Here is a 21343-nt window from a genome sequence, read left to right on the forward strand (position 1 = left end):
AATTATTGTTTTGGTCTCAATAAATACATGAAGTCTTCTCCATGACTTTTGATCATGCTTATTCTAACCTAATGCCTCATTTTTAATAAAATAAGCTCCTAATAAACAGATGGATCATCAATTTTCAAATTACCCTTTCATATCATAACATCTTCAAATATTCCTTGCAATCACACATATTGGCTACACTTTCTCTCCTATTAAATTGAGAAGTCATGCTACCTCTGGCTGAGACCAATGTCTCCACTGAACTGTTCCTTTTCTGATTTTTTTGCTAACTCTAGAACTGAGGGTAAAGGAGGAATAGAAGATGGGACAGGGGGTATTTTGGGGGCAACGGAAGTGTTCCAAATGATCTTACAATGATAGGTATGGGCCATGTTAAATTTCACCAAATTATGTAAAAGTGTATGATCAAAAATGTAAACCATAATGTAAACTATTGATCATGGCTGGTAGCTACATTCATCAATTGTAAGAAATGTATCATCCACATGTAAAAAGAGTAATATGGGAAGGGGGAAACAGGGAAGATGTGGGGTAAATGGGATCCACTGTATTTTTTATGTGACTTTACTGTGACCTAAAATTTCTTTGAAGACAAAATGAAAAAAAGTAAGACACTATGGGAACAAATGGAAGAAAATGTCAGTGTACATATAAGACAACAGATCTTACAGTGATGAAAGGCAAAATGTCAAAAAAAAATTTCTTAAATACTTTTCATTATTTTTTAAATTCCAATTTTTAACTTTATTTTTTTTTAATTTTCTGAATTTTATTTATGTTTAAAACTATTATGGGAAGTGGACATTACTCAATTGATAAAGTGTCCACCTACCATACAGGAGGTCCAGGGTTCGAACTCAGGGTCTCCTGACCCATGTTGTGAGCTGGCCCACACACAGCACTGCCATGCACAAGGAGTGCTGTGCCACACAAGGGTGTCCCCCCATAGGGGAGCTCCATGCACAAGGAGTGCTCCTTACATTGAGATGCCCTGTGTCTAACAGTGCAGCCTGCCCAGGAGTGGCACCATATAGAGAGCTGATGCAGCAAGATGATGCAACAAGAGATGCAGACTCCTGGTGCTGCCAAGAATACAAGAGGACATAGAAGAACACACAGCGAATGGACACAGAATGCAGATATGGGGGTGGGTGGGAGAAAGATAGAGAAAAAATGAAATAAATAAATAAATAATAAATAAAATTATTATTTCATTTTCTTATTAATTTTATTTGGCTCCAGACATCAATGGCCAACCCATCATACATGTGTCCCTTAAAGATTTCGGGGGCAGTACAATAGAGACTGCCACACAAGGCTTTCAGCTTCTGGTCAATGTTAAATGTATTACTTAAGCCAAAATTGGTAACCTTGGTATTCTCAGCAGCATCCAAAAGCAGGTTTTCTCTTTTCAAGTCCCTGTGGGCAATAAACGTAGGTGGCAATTCTACATAGCAGATACTGCTTGGTGAATATTCTCTTGGGCTTCTTGTTCTAACAAGAAGGGCCTTGGGCCATAAGGTAGTCAAAGAGTTCTCCTATTCTGGCATACTCCACTCCATGATGTTCTCAGTACCTTTAGACAACTGGATGATGTTTGGAGGTTTCAAGGCCTTCAATATGCTCACCTCTCATGAGAGCATGTGGAGGCTGGTGGAGTTTTCAGTTTTCTGGATGATTTTCATGGCTGTCTTGTGACCAGTGAGAAGGTGCCATGCTAATTTCACCATGGAAAAGCCACCCTTTCCAACAGTTCTGAAGAACTGATATTTCCCAGTGAGGGTCTCCTCCTCAGCGCACATGGCTAAATATATAAATATAAAAATAAAAATATTTATATAAATATAAAAACATTGCTAAAAGAAATTAAAGCCTAAATAAATGAAACTGCATTCTGTGTTCATAGATTAGAAGACTAACTATTAAGATAGCAAGTCTTTCCAAACTGATTTACAGATTCAATGCAATCCTAATCAAAATTCCAACAGCCTACTTTGCAGAAATGAAAAAGCAAATTATAAAATTTATTTCAAAGGGTAAGGGGTCCTAAATAGCCAAAAAAAAAAACTTCATTAAGAAGAACAAAGCTGGTGGACTCTCACTTCCTGACTCTAAAGCATATTACAAAGCAACAGTGGTAAAAACAACATGGTACTGGCATAAAGACAGATGGATTGACCAATAGAATAAAATTGAGCACTCAGAAATAGACCCTCACATCTATGGTCAATTAATTTTTGACAAGGCCACTAATGCCATCAAACTGAGTCAGAGCACTCTCTTCAACAGATGGTGTTGGGAGAGCTAGATATCCATATCCAAAAGAATCAAGGAGGACCCCTATCTCACACTTTATTTAAAAACTAACTAAAAATGGATCAAAGACCTAAATATAAAAGGAAAAACCATAAAGCTCCAAGAAGACAATGTTGGAAAACCTCTTCAAGACCTTGTGGTAGGTAGTGCATTCTTAAACCTTACACTGCAAACACGAGCAATGAAAGAAAATATGGGTAAATGTGACTATCTCAAACTTAAAACACTTTTGTGATTCAAAGGACTTTGTCAAGAAGGTGAGAAGTAAGCCCACTCAATGGGAGAAAATATTTGAAACCATATATCTGATAAGTGTTTGATTTTCATTCTATATAAAGAGATTGTACAACTCATTAAAAGAGCAAACAATCCAATTTAAAAATGGGCAAAAGATTAAATAGACATTTTTACAAAAGGAAATACAATTGGACAAAAAACACATGAAAAATCCCCATATCACTAGCTACTAGGGAAATACAAATCAAAATGACAATGAGATATCATCTCACATCATATACAATTGCCATTACTAAAAAACAGAGAACAGTAAGTGCTGGAGAGGATGTGGAGAGTAAGGAACACTCCTTCACTGTTGATGGGATTGTAAAATGGTGCAGCCTCTGTGGAAGACAGTTTAGCCATTCCTCAGAGAGCTAAGTAGAGAACTGTCATATGATCCAACAATTCCTCTACTAGGAATATACCCAGAAGAACTAAAAACTGACATGAGCAGACATTAGCACAGAGATGTTCACAGTGGCATTATTCACAATTGCCAAAAGATGGAAACAACCCAATTATCCATCAAGCAATGAATGGATAAGCAAAATGTGATATTATATATACATAAGATGGAATACTCTACTTCAGTAAGAAGAAATGAAATTGGGACACATATGATAACATAGATGAATCTCGAAGACATTATGCTAAGTGAAGCAAGCCAGAACAAAAGGATAACTCTTGCATAGTCTGATTAACATGAACTAAACATCAAGAATAAACTCATGGATTTAAAACCTAGAGGATAGGTCATTAGGAGATAAAAGGAGGGCTGACATATAGAGAAGTTTTAATTAGCAAAAATGTAAAAGTGTAGAAATGGATAGAGTTAATGGTAACACATTAGAGTGAGTAGCAGCTGGTTTATAAATGGGATTGTGGCTGAAAAGGGTAGTCTAGGATGTAAATGTCAATTGAAAGAAAGCAAGAGAATGATCTAGGAACTAACAGTGAACTCAGAGGTGGATGAGCATTGTAGTTGATGGTTCAGATGGAAGAGTGTGCTTCTGTGAACTAGAGCAGATGAACATCAATAGTGCAGGGCAGTGGGAATGTGAAGAAGCATGGGAAAAATACAATTGGTGTGACCTATGGATGGTGGTTAACAGCAATACCATAATATTCTTGCATCAATGCCAAAGGTGTACTGTGTTGATAAGGGGAGGGTGGGGTGTGGACATGGGAAGAGTGTGCCAAATGCATGCTATGGACCATGGTTCATGGTAATAGTATGATGGTATTACCTCATAATCCATAACAAATATTCCACTATGGTGTAGTGTGTTGGTGAAGGTGTGTTAGTATGGGAATTATACAAATGTGCATGATTGTTTTATAAGTTCACAATCTCTGTAATAAAAATATACTGTAAAAATAATAGGGTGTATTTTGGGAAAAATACAGCAAATGTAAGATATGGACTACAATTAGTAATATTTTGATGATTCTTTTGCATAGTTTGTATCAAATGTTTCACAGCAATGCAAGGTGTTGGTGGTGGGATGATATATGGTACCCCTGTACGATGCTATGTATGTTTATTTTTGTAAGGTCACAACTTTTACTATATACTTAATGTTTATGTATATCCATGTGTGAATTATATGCTTCAATAAAAGAAAAGTAAATATATACATAAAATTCATCCCCAAGTTAGCAGCTTCAAACAGTAAAGATTTATTATCTCACAAGTTTCTGTGGACCAGGAATCCAGAAGTGGCCTTGCTGGCTGACTGGGGCTCAGGGTCTCTCAGGAAGCTGCAGTGAAGACCTCGGTTAGGCAGCCTCACCTGAAGGCTTGACTGAGGCTGGAGACTCCCCAGGCAAGATCACTCACTGTCAGGGCTGTGGGCAGAAAGTTCCAGGTCCTTACTGCCTGTGGGAAGAGGCCTCAGTTCCTTGCTGAATGGGTCTCCTCATAGAGCTGCTTGAGTGTCCTTATGCCATGGCAGCTGGATTCCCCCAGAGTGGGTGACCTGGAAAGAGCACAATGAGGAAGCTGGAATGCCTCTTATGACAGCACTGGCAGGATGCACCATCATTTCTGCCATGTTCTATTCACTAGAAGTGAGCCACTAGGGCAGCCTGTGCTCAACAGGGGAGGAATTAAGCTCCACCTCTTGAAGGCAGGAGCATAACATAATTGGTGGACATAATATTTAAACTACTATATCCATGAATTCACTGCCTCATTAAGACATTGAATATATCCATCATTCAACAAAGGTTTCTCATGCTCCTTTGTAACTGGCAATGTGAAGAAGCCCATAAAAAGGAATGAGCCTTGAAAACATTATGTTGAATGAAATTAGCAGACACAAAAGTACCTATATTGGGGGGTGGGAAGTGGGGTATATGGGAACCCCTTATGTTTTTTAATGTAACATTTTGCATGATCTATTAACTTTTTAAAGAGGTAATTAAAAAATAAAATATTTTATTAGCAGTTAAAAATAAATAAATGAATGTAAACAATGGAAGCAAACAACAAAAGGTACCTATATTGTATGATCTCACTGATATGAAATAAATAGAATAAGCAGACTCCCTGTGTCTATGACCTCTGTCTGGGACCCCATCATGACCTCTATCCCCACTTTTGTTCTTGGCAATCCCCAACAATCTACTTGCTGTCAAATCCAGGGTCAAGTCTGGCCCAGTTCTCCTAATCTGGAGGCATCTGCCACCCTGTCACCCTTCCCAAGGCTGAGGCTCCCCTGGTGAAGGATCCACCTCCAAGGTCACTCGTGTTATTGGCAGGATTCAGTTTCTACTGAGGGCCTGTGTCCCTTTCTGTTTTCAGGCACTGCCTCTGTTTTATTCTATGTGGGCCTCTGCACAGGGCAGCCCATAACACTGCAGCTTGTTTCCCAGATGAGGGATAGAGGGAGGGAGGGAGAGTAAGAGAAAGAGACAGAAAGATTGATAGATATAGACACATACATCCATAGAGAAAGAACAAAGAACTAGCAGGACAGTTATCACAGATGGCTTCTTTTTTTTTTTTTTTTTTTTTTTAATTTTTTTATTTTTTATTGACTTTGTAATAATATTACATTAAAAATATATATGTGAGGTCCCATTCAACCCCACCCCCCCACCCCCCCTCTCCCCCCCCCCCAACAACACTCGTTCCCATCATCATGACACATCCATTGGATTTGGTAAGTACATCTTTGGGCACCTCTGCACCTCATATACATTGGTTCACATCATGGCCCATACTCTCCTCTATTCCATCAAGTGGGCCCGGTGAGGATTTACAATGTCCGGTGATTACCTCTGAAGCACCATCCAGGGCAGCTCCATGTCCCGAAGACGCCTCCACCTCTCATCTCTTCCTGCCTTTCCCCATACCCTTTGTCCATTATGTCCACTTTTCCCAATCCAATGCCACCTCTTCTATGTGGACAGATGGCTTCTTAATGGATCTTGGAAGTTACACATCATCTTTTTGTCCATATTATTTGATTAGAAGAGTCCCTAATTCCAGACAAAGTTGTGTAAGCCAGGAGGCAGAGATCCTTAGGAGCCATTTACAGGCTGCTCACCACATAAACTAAAATGAACACTTAATCTGATTGTAAGCATAATGGGTAGCCATGAATGCGTTATAAGCCAGAGGATGCTATCACATTCTAGAGTAATTAGGGCTTAGCAATTTGTAATAAAAAGGTGCACATCACTTTTTTTATGAAGAATTAGCCTCATGCTTGGCAGAAAGTAAGACCACAGTAAGTGCAAGTTATAATTATTTGTCTGTGTTAGGGCACTGTAAAATGCAAATTATGAGCTAATATGTATGGCATTTATCAACCATAGTAGAAACAGTTATAATAGTTGCCAATTAATAAACACCTAATATATGTTTTGTGCTCTACATTTTTTTTCTAAAATTTTAATGAACTATATCATATAGTCACCTACCTAAACTGTAAGTACATAGTAAAATTTGTGAACTTATATAACAAGCATGCTCCCATACATCACCCTACCACCAACACATTGCATTGTTGTGAAACATTTTACAAACTATGAACTGACAATAGCCCATGTCTTATATTTGGTGTATTCCCCCCCAACCCTTTTGTTTATGAACACACTATATTAGTATTATATATTTGTTATAGTTCATGAGAGAATGTTTTAATATTTGATCTTAACCACAGTCCTTCTGCCACCAGATTCCCTGTGTTATACAGTGTCATGATTTGGACAGTCCATTCAAAGTGTATGCTCAGTGGCTCTCACTTTCATCACACAGTTATTCAGTGATCACTTTGGTCAATTTTAGAACACTCGTTACTCCAGAAGGAAAAATCCCTTACCCTATATATTCCCCTATTGCTGCAAAAACATTACAATATTACTGTAAACTATCATCTTTAACTTATATTTGTTGTAATTTTCCCATATATCACCATATTCTTAATCCTTTGTAAAAGAACTTTGTTATGTTTATACTATTAATCACCATCTCATTCAACACTGAAATGGCTACATGTTTGCTAGATTATTCTCTAGTTTCCTTGCAATTGGCATTTACATCCACATTCAGCCCCTTTCAGCCACAATCTCATTTATAAGTCAGCAGTGTTAGTTATACGCACTGTAATGTGTTACCATCAGCTCTTCATTTCCACACTTTTACAATTTTAAAAATTCAACATACATTGGGCATCATCTCCCATTCTCAACCCACATTTTATCTCCTAGTAAACTAGAGTTTATCTATGTAAGTACTACTATGTGAGTACTTCATATTAGTGAGACCATAAGATATTTGTCCTTCTGTGTCTGGCTTATGTCACTCAACATAATGATGCATCATATATAAAAAATGGAAAAACAAATATCTCTCAACCTGCCCTTCCCCATAGGACAATTCAGCATGAAGCACCTGTCCTGTTGAGTGAGCTTCATTGAGAAACTTTCCTCCCATTAGAAAGGATTTCTGGTCTTAGTTAAATACTATACTTGGCAGACCCAGCGCTTCATTCTCTAGTCTTTCAATGGAATCTTAGCTTACTGCTTTGAGATTTCCTTTTAAAACATAAATATTAATGCTAAAATTTTCTCCTAAGCACTGCTTTATTGCACCTCACCCAGTTTTATACATTATATTTTCATTTTCATTCAGTTAAAATATTTATTAATTTCCCTTGTGAATTTTTCTTTGACCCATGGGTTGATAAGAACATTGGTAAATGTCCAAATACTTGGGGTTTTTCCAGTTATCTTTGTCATTGATTTCTAGTTCAATTCCACTATGATCACAGAAGATACTTTGTGTTATTTATATTATTTTATGTTTGAAACAGTGTGTTTTATTGTCCTGAATATGATCTGACTTGTTGCATATTCCATGTGCACCTGAGAAGAATATATATTCTGCTCTGGTGTGGTTTAGTGTTCTGTATGTGTAAATTGGATCAAGTTGATTGTACTATTTTTCAGGTCCTCTATACCCATATTGATTTTATACTTATTTCTTTCATTTATCTGATGTATTTAGATCTTGGATTGTATGGGAGATGAAATTTCCCACCTCTTTTTGCAGTCTTTGAGTTAAGAATGTTTTTGCATTTTTAAATGGCTGGAAAAAAGAACAATATTTCATGAATATCAGAAAATTATATGATATTCAAATGTCTGTGACCATAGGTAAGGTCTCATTAGAACACAGTCACACTCATTTAATACATATTGTCTATGGTGTTTCTGTGCCAAGATAGTAGGGTTGAGTAATTGTCACAAGTTTCTGTCTCTATTATTTTTTTAAAGATTTATTTTATTTATTTCTCTCCCCTTCCCCCTCCCCCCCCCCAGTTGTCTGGTCTCTGTGTCCATTCACTGTATGTTCTTCTGTGACTGCTTCTATCCTTATCAGTGGCACCTGTTGCATCATCTTGTGTTAGCTCTCCGTGTGTGCAGTGCCATTCCTGGGCAGGCTGCACTTTCTTTCACACTGGGTGGCTCTCCTTATAGGTCACACTCCTTGCATGTGGGGCTCCCCTATGCAGGAGACACCCCTGCATGACAAGGCCCTCCTTGCATGCATCAGCACTGTGCATGGGCCAGCTCCACATGGGTCAAGGAGGCTGGAGGTTTGAACCGTGGACCTCCCATGTGGTAGGCAGATGCCCTAGCCATTGGACCAAGTCTGCTTCCCTCTGTTTCTATCCTTTCAACCTGAAAGCCTAAACTTCCTTTAACATCTCCTTTAAGGTAAGTCTGCTCTAAGTGTCTGCATGTATCTGAGTGTGACTACATATATTTGTGGAATGTCTGTCTATATATGTGTGTATTTGTGTATATATATGTATTTATATTTATACATACATATTTCATGTGTAAACACATGCAAAGATTGAGCCAGTCCCCACAAAAAGCATGTTCATGTCTAAAATCTGAGTCCCGTGCATGTGAACATAACTGTAAATAGAGAATTGAAGATGTTTTTGATTAAGGTATGGCCAAACTGAATGGGGCTGGGTTACTCCAATATGGCTGGGTCTTTATAAGCAGAGGCTGTTTGGATGTCATTAGGCCAATACCCTGTTCTCTGAATATCCCTTACAATTTGATGTTCCCCAAGGCTTAAGCTCCTGCCCACTTCCCTCCCACTCTGAGTGACCACACCAAAGCCCATGGCTTCAACTCAGTCCACATGCCAGGGAGCCCAGTCCTTCATGTCCAGCCCAGAACACTCTCCTGAGCTCCACATCTGAATTCCCAAGTGGACTCTCATGGGCACTCAAACTAAAGATCTCTTTCTGGATGAATGTCACCAACAATTCTCTAAGCCAGAAGAAGGCAGGTTTCCTTAACTACTCCCACTCTCTTTGGTGTAATTTAATCATGAAAATATGTCAACCCTAATTCTTAAATGTTTCCTTAAATTCACCCCTTCACCCATTCCTATTTCCAAGTCTTAGGATCGTTGTCAAAATCTTCCCTCTACTTCCTCTGGCCTGGTCTGACTCCAATTCATCCTCTATGTGGCTGCTAGGATATTTATAAAATGCCTCTTAGACAATTACTCCCAGATCTAAAATCTTTCAATGGTTTATGTAGTCTGCACAATAAAGTTCAAATTCCCCACCATGGCCTAGCATGATCCACCTCTCCAGGCTCATCCCCCACCACTTCAGAGCTATCTTACACTAGAGGTCAGAGTATTACAAAGAGGGTTCCAAAGGGCAGTTCTCAAGATCTTAATAAATTTCAGGTAAAATAAGCTTGCAAAAGTGAAGAAATGGATTTAAACACAACAATGAGAATTGAGAATATCCAAGCAAAGAATAGAGATGGTAAAGGTTGAGTACCACATTCCTGTTTTTCAATGAATTCCTATTAACAAGTCTAGGAATTCCATTTGGACTACAGAAGGCATCCAAATTTATTATAGTTCCTATAACAAATTATGATCCCTTGCTTCCCCATCTCTGGCAGAGGATGCATTCATTTATTCACTGCTTACTAATTCATTCATTCAGTAACACTCATTGTACATCAAATGTACATGCTAAAGAGAGCTATAGGCTGAACATTTAGAGGAAGAGCCTGCTCTATATGAGCCAAACTAATAAATGATTAAAACAATCATGATAAATTATGTTTGTTGGCAGCATAAAGTGGGAGGAATTGATAGTAACCTTGCCTCCTCCTCTTTACTTCATTATCTCTGTGCTAGGTGCCAGTCCTTTTCCTTTATGTATTAATACATGAAGGCATTTTTGTTAATTGTGCATATCTTTCTCATGTATTGACCCTTTCATTATTATGCAATGTTTCCCTGTATCTTTAATGATAAATCTTGCTGTAAAGTCTATTTTGCCTGATAATAATATAACTACTCCAGATCTTTAATGGATACTATTTAAATGGTATATCTTTTTCTATTATGGTACTGAATTTGTGTCTTTGAATGTAAGGTGTGTCTCTTATAGACAGTACATAATTGGGTCTTGCAATTTCATCCAGCATGACAGTCTCTGACTTTGGAGTATTTAGACTATTCATATTTAATATAGTTATTGTCATGTTCAGATGTATATTTCCCATATTGGGATTTGTTTTCTGTCTCTCTCTTTTTTGTTTTTCTGTTCCTTTTGACTGCCTTTGTTGTGTTAGACATTTGTATAGCACTACATAAATTAATTTTAACTTCTTCAGTCATTCCTTAAGGATTTTAATTGAAAGATAAGAATATATGTATCAATTCATCACAGTCTACTTCAGATCAATGCTAATATAATTTTAGAAAAATGTAGAAAATTTTCTCCAATGTACTCCATGTCTTCCCCTTTTCTGTATGCCATTCTCAATATATTTATGTATATTATGAATGTACCATATAAAATTATAATTATTGATTTAGATAATCTTACTTCTTTTATAGAAGTTAAGGCAAGAAATGAGAAAAAGTATATCTCTATAGTCTTTTCTATTAACTCAAGTAATTATAATTTCTGATGTTCTTCATTTCTCCCTGTGAATTTGAGCCCTTGTCTGGAGTAATATCTTTTAAATATCAAGCATTAGCTTTAAGATGTTTTTGGTAAGGCATGTTTTGGGTTATTGAATTATATACCCAAGAAGACATGTTCTCATTCTTAATCCATGTTCTTATGTGGACCTATTTGTAATAGGACTCTTAGAAGTTGTATTATCAGTTAAAGTATAAACTCATTTGTGAATAGGAGCTTCTAAGATTCTATTTGGGTGTGGTGTGAATGAATCAGTGTGGACTTGAATCTGTGATACTGGGTCCCTTATAAACAGAAGAAATGTGGCCACAGATAGTAGAGAAAGCCACAGAAGGAGATACAGGACATCACCATGAAATGAGAGACAGCCATCACCAGAATGCTACAGCTCCAGGGGAAAGCCTTGCTGACAACTTGATTTTGGACCTAGAGTCTTTAAAACTATCAGGCAGTAAATTCCATTTGATTAGGCCAAGAATGTGTGATATTTGTCAGAGCAACCTGGTAAACCAAGACAGCATATTTGTTAATGAAAAATTCTCTTACTCTTTGTCTATCTTGGATTGCCTTTATTTCACTTTCATTTTGCTGGATATAGAAATCATGACTGGCAATTTTTCCTTCATTGCTTTGAATATGTCATTCCTCTCACTCAGGACAACTAACAAGGAGATGATGATGGTCAATGCCATCCCAAGGTACAGACAGTACCTAGTAAGACAGTCCCATCCATCTCCCATCTGGATTTAGACCTCCTCTATATTAGAAGCAGAGGGGGCATCACCAACCCCAAATCCTCAAGAATGGGGAATGATCAATGGACTAAAGTACCCTTATTAGTATTCTACTATAAAATGTGTTATTATTCTAACAGTGGAAGAACACTTACCACTGATGTAAAGGCAGTGGCCACCAGAGGTTCTGAGGGATGGGAAAGGGAAGAATAGGTGTAACATGGGGACACTTTAAGTACAGTGGATTTATCCTCCATGACATTGCAGGGATGGATACAGGCCATTGTATATTTTGTCATAACTTATAAAATTGTGCAGGACAAAGTATAAACTATAAATTGTACTCCATGGTTAGTAACAATGCCTCAATATGAGTTCATCAATTGCAACAAATATACCACACTTCTGAGGATTTTGTTAATGTGGCAAAGTGTGGGAGGGGGAGGAAGGGGGACATAGGGGAATTCCTTATGTTTTTTTATGTAATATTTAAGTAATCTAAAGCTCCTTTAAAAATAAAATTTTCATTGTAAGAAAGGTAAAAAAATGTGTTTGACTTTCATAGTTTGACTGTGATATGTCATTTGTATCATATATGATGAAGCTTAAGTATCCACAGCATGCAAAGGGTGCCCACAAATCAAAGAGGGGAAAATCTTCAATATAAGGCTAAGGGACTTCAAATGAGTCAGGAGGTCATCAGAAGAGTGATGTGAATGAAAGTCCCAGCAGGATACCAGAGACAGCCAAAGTAGATACAACCTCGGTACTGGTGCTCCTGGGGGCTACAGAGACACACAGGTTCTTCGGTCATGGCAGATGGCTCTGGAGTTCAGTGCCTTGCCAGTGGGCCCTACTTTGGAATTTGTGCTCCTGAGTGTAATGGAGTTGGCTCAGATGTAACCTCTCTACACGTGCCTCTTCTGTTACTTTTACTGAACCTATGGTCAGTGTTGGGGTTAGTGGATTCTCAGGAGACTTGAATCTCTGGACTGTCCATGTGCTAGCTGGGCCCTGAGCCTCAGCAGAGTTGTAACACCTACTCTCCAGTTCGTTGGGACTCACCCAGGTCAGCTAACAGGAAGGTGAGGATGGACAACCACCATACAAGGAAACTCAGAAAGTCTACAACTGCAAGCAGGAGAATTCCATCCAGCAGTCATGTGGAATCTAAGCCCCCTCTTGATTTAGAGATGGAGTGGGCATGGCCATCCCAGGGTGCACAGAATGGAGGAATAAAATATGGTATTCTACTATAGAACTATTGTGACTCTAGCAATGGAAGAAATTGTATCATTGATGTGGAGACAGTGGCAACAGGAGTAGCCAAGGGCAAGGAGAGGGAAGAAGAGGTGTGATATTGAGGCATTTTTGGGACTTGGAGTTGTCCCAAATGATATTGCAGGGACAGATGCAAGACATTATATGTCCTGCCATAATCCACTGAATGGACTGTGGGAGAGTGTAAAGTACAATGTAAACTGTAATCTGTGTGGTGCAGCAGTGCTCCAAAATGTATTCACCAAATGCAATGAATGTGCCACACTGATGAAAGAGGTTGTTAACATGTGAGGAGCTGTGGGAGGACAGTGGGATATATGGGAACCTCTTATATTTTTTAATGTACCATTTAGTGTGATCTATGTATCTTTAAAAAAAAAAGACAATAAAAATTTGCTAAAAAATAAGTAAAAATAAATATTATACTAAAAAAAATTGGCAGGAAAAATGGAAAGGCAAATTCCAGAAGAATAAAGAAAATGGTAAATAAACACGTGAAAACCATTCTGCAAAATTATTGTCAGTAACCTCTAAAGCTGAACCTGCACATGCTCTCTAACTCAGCAATTCCACAGCCAACAGATATCCATACATATGTCCACCAGAAGGCATGTATCAGAATGTTTACGCATCATTATTTGTAAAATCTCTATTTTAGTGCCCTAGGGCTGCTGGAACGAAGAACAACAAACTAGGTGGCCTAAAACTACAAATCCATCATCTCACAGTTCTGAAGTCAAAGTGTCAGCAGGGCCACACTTCCTTCAAAACACACAGTGAAGAATCTGTTTGTCTCTTCCAGCTTCTGGCAATTACATGCAAACCTTGGTGCTCCTTGGCTTGTGGCAGCATGACTCCATCTCTGCCTCCATCACATGGCATCTTCTCTCTTTGTGCCCAATTCTTTCCTTCTTATAAGGACACCAGTCACATGGGATTAGTGCCAGCCCTAATCCAGTTTGGCCCCATCTTAACTAATCACATCTTCCAATACCCTATTTCCAAATAGAGTCATGTCCATGGTGCTTGGGGTTAAGAGTTGAACATATCCTGTTTTGGGAACACAATTTAACCCACAGCAAACTGCAAACTGGAAATAACCTAAATTGGCCAGTTAATTGCATATATTCATTAACTGAAATAGAGCCATGAAAAAGAATATTGACATTCTAGGTAGTCTTTGGTGAGATTTTGCCATTTTGTTTCATAGGCACAGGTTCCAGCCAAATAATTTTTTATCATGAATATACCAGCGTTCCAGAGGGTGGAGAATAAAAAATTTAAGAGTATGAAGACCCCACCTTTATTATTTTGCTTCTTATCTTGCTTATGGGGTAATGAAAACCAGCAGTAGCAAAAATGAAACTGTACTGTACCTTAACAGTAGAGACTCGGACTCAAAATTTGAGTTTTCTCATCGGTAAGATTGACCCACTGACCTTGGACTAAGAGCTAGTGAGATCAGAGAGTCAAACACAAAAAGAGTGGAGTTCAAATCCAAGAGAGACTCACCCATAAATTGTGGAGATAGTGGGGAGGACAGAGAACTCAAAGGATTCAGCAGGTGCCTTCTTCTGTCTTTCCTATCTCCAGAGTTCTCAGCAGTGGCCTTCAGATTCTGTTCTCATCACCAGAAAATGAAAGGAAAGAAAATATAATGAGGTTAATTTTTTGGCTCTTACAACTTTAGTAAGTGATTCATGAATTTGGCAAGATTCTTTTAGGCAGAACAAGTTTGTCTTAAAGAAAATAATTTGATTGATATAGGGTAGTTTCCCTTACTTAGGTTAGGCTTGACTTAGAGCATATACATCTTTCTCTTTTTTAGGTATTAGTATTATTTTTAATTATCTTTCTTTTTTATATGTCTCTTAATTGGTCCATTCATTAAATTTAATCTGGTCATCCTTACTTTTAACATGCACAGAATTCTTCATATAAATCTAGGTCACCAAAAACTTTTAAAAAACTACTTCAGCACAACACATGCTTTATTCTCATTGAAATCTTAACCTCCATCAGTTCTCAATCATTGTAAACTTGGATAATCCTCCAAAGAAACACAAACAAAAGTTTGATTCTCTTAGTTTATTGGACACTTTACATAGAGACAAACCTTACTATTTTTCTTAAAAAATCAGGTCAACTTATTGCATATTCACTCCCAGAATGAACATTAAATTAGAACTGAAGCAGCATATTGCCATAACTTATCTTGAAGGTCCATAGGCTCTACTGTATTCCTAGAACTTAGACTGAGTCATTCCAGGTAATCTCCAGTACAAGAGCTTTTAAGCAGAACCTTTGACATTACATAGGGTAAACCCTATAAAATTCATTTTGTTTTCTAAAATAATGAAAGATCCTTTTGAAACTTAATATCTTTACTTACCAATCTTACTGTATTATGGATCTAGTGCATAGACTTGGTGAAAAAGACAAGGCACATAGACACACACAAATTAAAGTATTATATAAATCAGAGAAGTCATTGAAGATCATCTACAGCCTTAAAGTAAATTAAGAATATAATCAGTCTAATTTAAAGCTGAAGAGGAAACCATAAATTATCCACCTGTAAAGCAAACAATAGGCTTTTTCAGCTTCTTTTCTGTGGACAATATAACAGAAGAAACTTTTGCTTATGATTTGTGTATTAGAATCATTCTGAACCCAGAGAAGTAAAAGTCAATTCCTCAGTTCCATTGTTTTACAATTCATGGAAGTTTTCAGGACTGTTTTAGCTGTTTGGGTGGATTTGCCAAAGTGTGGACACTGCAGATGCCAGTGCTCAGAAGGCTCCTGCTACTACTTGAGGGTGAGTGAATCGTGGCCTTCCACCCTGATGTTTCCAGTTTTTCCATCTTTACCCCAAGTTGTCCAAGTACACTGCACCTATTAATAAAGCCTATGGCTTGTGCCTTCAACTGCTCTGCACTGTGCAAGTCAGCACCCTTTTCTCTGAGAGGTTACTACTCAAGCTTCTTCCCACATGACCTTAGCAGTTCAGGGGCATACTGTCTGCAGCTGCCAACAGGCTATCAGCCACTTTGTCAAGGTTTGGTGCATTCCCTGTATAAAATGAATCTCATTTCCTTAAATACCTCATAGACCACACCATTATTTTCACTTGATTCTTTCTGCTTTCATCCAGAAAGAACATTCATCCAATGTTCAAAATTGCATTAAAAACTGGGGAACCAACTCACAAAACAATGAAAACTTGTCATCTGGTAAATCACCATTAGCTTCGTCAAGAAAAAATGCCTTCTGATGAATCTTTCAAAACTCCAGTCTTTCCCTAGTACAAGTCGATATGCTCTCTGGCTCACATTACACTTTTACTGGGGTCAGATGAAAATTGTGAACTTTCTAACCTTCATCCATTTCTTCCGGACTAAAACTGAGTTATTAACGGTACAGGTAGGAAGTTTTTACTTCTTTAAACTGTGTGGACCGCTGACTTCTAGCTACAGGAGGAGCAGCCATCTCCCAGTGGAGCGGGGTGGGCTCCTGAGACGTCGCCCTGCACCGCAGTCTCTTAGGGCTCATGCAGTTTCCCACACAGCTGAGCAGTTTACCTGGAGGACAGGATGGCGGGTGGCTCGTGGGGGTCTCCTGGGCTGACATGGGGCCTGAGCCTGCTGGGATGGAGGGGATGGCGGGAGTCCTGTGGAAGCTGCCTCCCCCAGCCCAGCCCCAAGACATCTCCTCCCCAAGCTCCTCCCCACGTCCCCTCCTCCTCTCCAGGCCCTACTTCTCCCAAGGCCCCTCCTTCTCCCCAAGTCCCCTCCTCGCCAAGCTTCCCTCCTCTCCAGGCCGCCTCCTCACCAAGTTCCCTCCTCCCTAAGCCCCTTCCTCCCCCTCGCCCCTCTCCCCGCGAGAATCAAACCCACCTGCAGGGGTCGCCTTCCCCCCCATCTCGGACCCTTCCAGGTCTCAGATTCCGAGTTTCGACTGCCCAAATGTTTCTTTTGCATTTCCCATTTTTATTTTATTATCTCAGAATATATTCTCTTTTTTGTATGAAAAAATAATATGAGAAAATAACTTTATAAATCTTTGAACTATTAATGTTTATACTCACATATATATTACAATATACAAGTTTTATGTTGAAGAGAAAATTGAGTTTCCTTGAATAAAGTATCATGCAGTTACTGTACTTGAGCTCTCAGCACATTTTTTATGAGGTGAAATTCACGAGCACACCTGGCGCACTGGGTGGCCTGGGGCAGAGTGTAAACAACAATGTAAACCACTGTCCATGAGGTGCTGTAGTGCTCCACAATGTATTCACAAAATGCAATGAATGTGCCACGATGATGAAAGAGGTTGTTGATGTAGGAGGAGTGGGGTGATAGGGGTGGGGGGTATAATGGGGACCACTTATATTTTTTAATGTAACGTTTTAAAAAAATAAATTTTAAAAAAATGCACTAGCATAAAATTAACCATTTTAGAGAGTATAATCTGTGGCATTTGGTACACACACAATGTTGTGCATCAGCTTGTAAGGAAAGGGTTAAGTTTACTTTTCACAGAAAGAAGGAGCCAGAGCTGGCTCTGCAGTTGGAGGAGGGAGGGAAAGGGGTTCTAGCAGCTTTGGCGCCAAGAATTTGAAAAGTGGCGCCAAAGTGAGGGGGCCAATAGTGAGAAGCAAGGGCAGGGCCAAAGCGAGGGGGCCAATGGTGAGAAATGAGGGCGGGGCCAAAGCGAGGGGCCAATGGTGAGAGGCGAGGGCGGGGCCAAAGCGAGGGGCCAATGGTGAGAAGCGAGGGCAGGGCCAAAGCGAGGGGCCAATGGTGAGAAGCGAGGGCAGGGCCAAAGCGAGGGGGTCAATGGTGAGAAGCGAGGGTGGGGCCAAAGCGAGGGGGTCAATGGTGAGAAGCGAGGGTGGGGCCAAAGCCAGGGGCCAATGGTGAGAAGCGAGGGCGGGGCCAAAGCGAGGGGGCCAATGGTGAGAAGCGAGGGTGGGGCCAAAGCCAGGGGCCAATGGTGAGAAATGAGGGCGAGGCCAAAGCGAGGGGGCCAATGGTGAGAAGCGAGGGCGGGATCAAAGCGAAAGCAGCGCGGAATTTGAAAAGCGGTGCCAGGAGTGAAAGAGGCCCCCACGCCCGCCCGCCCGCTGGAATGCGGGGACTGGAGCGGGTCTCAGAGGGGAACAGCACAAGTTAGTTAGCCCTCTCCCTGGCTGTAACCCTGAAGCCCCAATCAGTGGGGCAGGGGAGGGGCCTGCGTGTTAGGTTTAGGGTCTAAATGTCAGTGCTTCCTGTCGTTTGGCGCCCAGCCACGTTATCCAGGTCGCCATTCTTGCAAGATCCTTTATTCTTTTCTCCTCCACAATCGGGTGACCTTTTGTTCTCTCACAGGTGCAGCTTTCTTTCTACCAAGGCTGATCTAGTTCCAGAGCGTTTTCATTACTTCACGGGAAAGCTCACGTCTGCAGCAGGTGCCACACCCCGTTCTTCACTCCCTTAAACATTTACCAGCCACTCGACCTCTTTCTGTCTCTATGGATTAACCCACGCTGGATATTCCAAATAAAAAGAATCTTCGTAAAATGTGACCTTTTAATCTGGCTTCTTTCACTTATGGTGTTTTTGAGATTTGTCCATGTTATTATCACTTGTGCCGTAACTTCATTCATTCCTTTTTATGGCTGAACAGTATTTCAATGTCTGGATATTAGGTATTTTGGTTATGCATTCACTCAAGGATAGAAATTTGGGTTGCTCCCACTTGTTTGTAATTGTTAATAGTATTGCTATGAACATTTGTGTACAATTATTTGAATGTCTGTTTTCAATTATGGGGGTATAAATTAAGGAGTAATATTGCTGGATCATGTGCTAACTCTGAATATAACTTATTGAGAAACTCTCCAAATATTTTCCACCGGGTTTGTACCATTGTACCTTCCCACCTACAATGTACGGGGATTCTAATTTTGGCACATCTTAACCCACAGTTATTTTAGGTTTTCAAAAAAATTATAACCATCCTAGTGGGTGTGAGGTGGTGTCTAAACGTAGTTTTGATTTGCAAATCCCTAATGAGTAAAGATATTCAGTATCTTTTCATGGGGTTGTTGGCCAATTGCATACATTCCTTGAAGAAATGTCCATTGAAATACTTTCTATGTCCATCTCTAATTAGATTATTTGTCTTTTTGTTAAGGGGTGGAGGATGCATATATATTAATGATTTATTCATTTCCCCTAATCTTAAATGTATTAAAGCTTATATATAGTATATTTATATATATACAAATTTCTTTAAAAATCCTACGTACTTCATACCTCCCTTGAGCAAAATCATGCATTTTTACTCTGTTATTAATGTTTGTTCAAATTCACTGGAAAGGAAGTACTATTTCTTTAAGTCCAGATAGGCTTTGAGATGAAGCAGCCAATAATTGGAGTGATGTTAAAGATCTGTGATTCAGATTGAAGAACTGGTGTGTCAAGAAATAATAGAGAGTCTGAAATTTACCCTTAAGTTGAGAGACGGGATGAAGATACCAGAAATGCAATGTTAATAGGAGCTTGTATTTCCCAAAGAAATTGAAAATGGGAGCCATCATGCCAGAACCAGCTAGGAACGGCTTTCAGTGCAGCGGTCTCAAGAGCGCCTGGCTCGTGTTTCTGAACTCTTTGACCTGACACCTCAAAAAGACACCAGTTGTGTAGGCATGAGAGAGGTAATAATACCTGCTGACCCTAAGTTCTCTAGGAAATCTGTTCATTCTGAAGAATGCTGGATATTGGCCCCATAATCTTTTTGTCATTTTAATAAGTGCAAGGTGATCTCCAGTATTTAACGAGTGCATATTAGGAAGTATTTTAACCATTAGTTCAATGGAACTTTCAACATTCCTAACAAACTGGAAACTGTTTTGCAAAAGGGAACTTGAGGACGTTATTCTCAACATTCCTAACAAATTGGAGAACTGTTTTGCAAAAGGGACCTTGAGGATGTTATATACAAATAATTTACCTATGGAGTCTTAAAAAGTTACATGTCACGTACATTGCTTGTCTTCTGATGAACTTCTAGTTACTTGAAACTGGTGAGGAGTGTTAGAGGTATGGATTCTCAAGTAAAACTTTTGTTATCAACAGATGGAGGTCACCAGTTATTGGAAGTTACACAGGAAATTAGCAGGTTATTCAGGGAGTGGCTAGGAGATTTCACACAATACCTCATGTGTTATTCTATAAGAATGAAGTTAAAGCATTTTCAGAGTGTGTTCTGTGCGTCTGTGGGGAAGGCATATTCTGGATCAACCAAGACAACATTTGCCTGGAACAACAAGCATGATTGGAGTTTTCCATAAATACAGCATTGCATTCCCAGGGCTCTCATCCTGATCACCATCCTTTGGACATGGTTAAGGATGGCCCTGGGTTACCTATAATGTCACTATGTTTGTTGGGATCAGTGATCTTTGATGATGTAGCTATGGACCTCGTCATGAAGGGTGGGCCTTCCTGGCAGTTCTGAGAGCTGTTCAAATACGTGAGGCTGGGAAGCATCACTCATTTGTTTCTCTGTGGGTGATTATCTCTACATTTCCTTTTTGTTTTGTTTTGTTTTAAAGATTTATTTTATTTTTTTAAATTTCCCTCTCCTTCTCCCCCTCAATTGTCTGCTCTCTGTGTCCATTCACTGTGTGTTCTTCTGTGTCCCACTTGTGTTCTTGTCAGCAGCACTGGGAATCTGTGTCCCTTTTTGTTGCATAATCTTGCTGTGTCAGCTGTCCATATGTGCAGTTCCACTCCTGGGCAGGCTGCACTTTTTTCATGCAAGATGGCTCTCCATATGGGATACACTCCTTGTACCTGGGGCTCCCCTACGTGGGGGACATCCCTGCATGGCATGGCACTCCTTGGGTGCATCAGCATTACACATGGGCCAGCTCACCACGTGTGTCAGAAAGCCCTGGGTTTGAGCCCTGGACTTCCCGTGTGGTAGGAGGATGCTCTATCAGTTGAGCCAAATCTATTTCCCTCTACATTTCTTATATATTTATCTGCAAATATCCAGAACATCTTCCCCATATTCTGCTCTACAACTTGCCAATTCTTTCATGACCCTGACAAATACATGAAGGAAACATGTTTTTTTATTTATTAACGTACATGTAGTTTGTCAACTTTAAAAGTTGTCCTTGCTACTCAATCTTCAATACCCAGAATTGTGTTGGGAAGTCAGTGAACATTTTTA

General features: G+C 39.4%; 1 long non-coding RNA gene across 1 annotated transcript in view; it reads left to right on the forward strand.

The window, feature by feature from the left end:
* Positions 1-18551, forward strand: part of LOC131277872 (uncharacterized) — a 75428-nt gene extending 56877 nt beyond the window's left edge. The window contains exon 3 of the long non-coding RNA XR_009184900.2: positions 18487-18551. This is a non-coding gene — a long non-coding RNA (uncharacterized lncRNA). The remainder of the gene's footprint in view (positions 1-18486) is intronic.
* The last annotated feature ends 2792 nt before the right edge of the window (positions 18552-21343 follow it).

Source organism: Dasypus novemcinctus, unplaced genomic scaffold (genome assembly GCF_030445035.2).
Source record: "Dasypus novemcinctus isolate mDasNov1 unplaced genomic scaffold, mDasNov1.1.hap2 scaffold_69, whole genome shotgun sequence".
Lineage (NCBI taxonomy): Eukaryota > Metazoa > Chordata > Mammalia > Cingulata > Dasypodidae > Dasypus > Dasypus novemcinctus.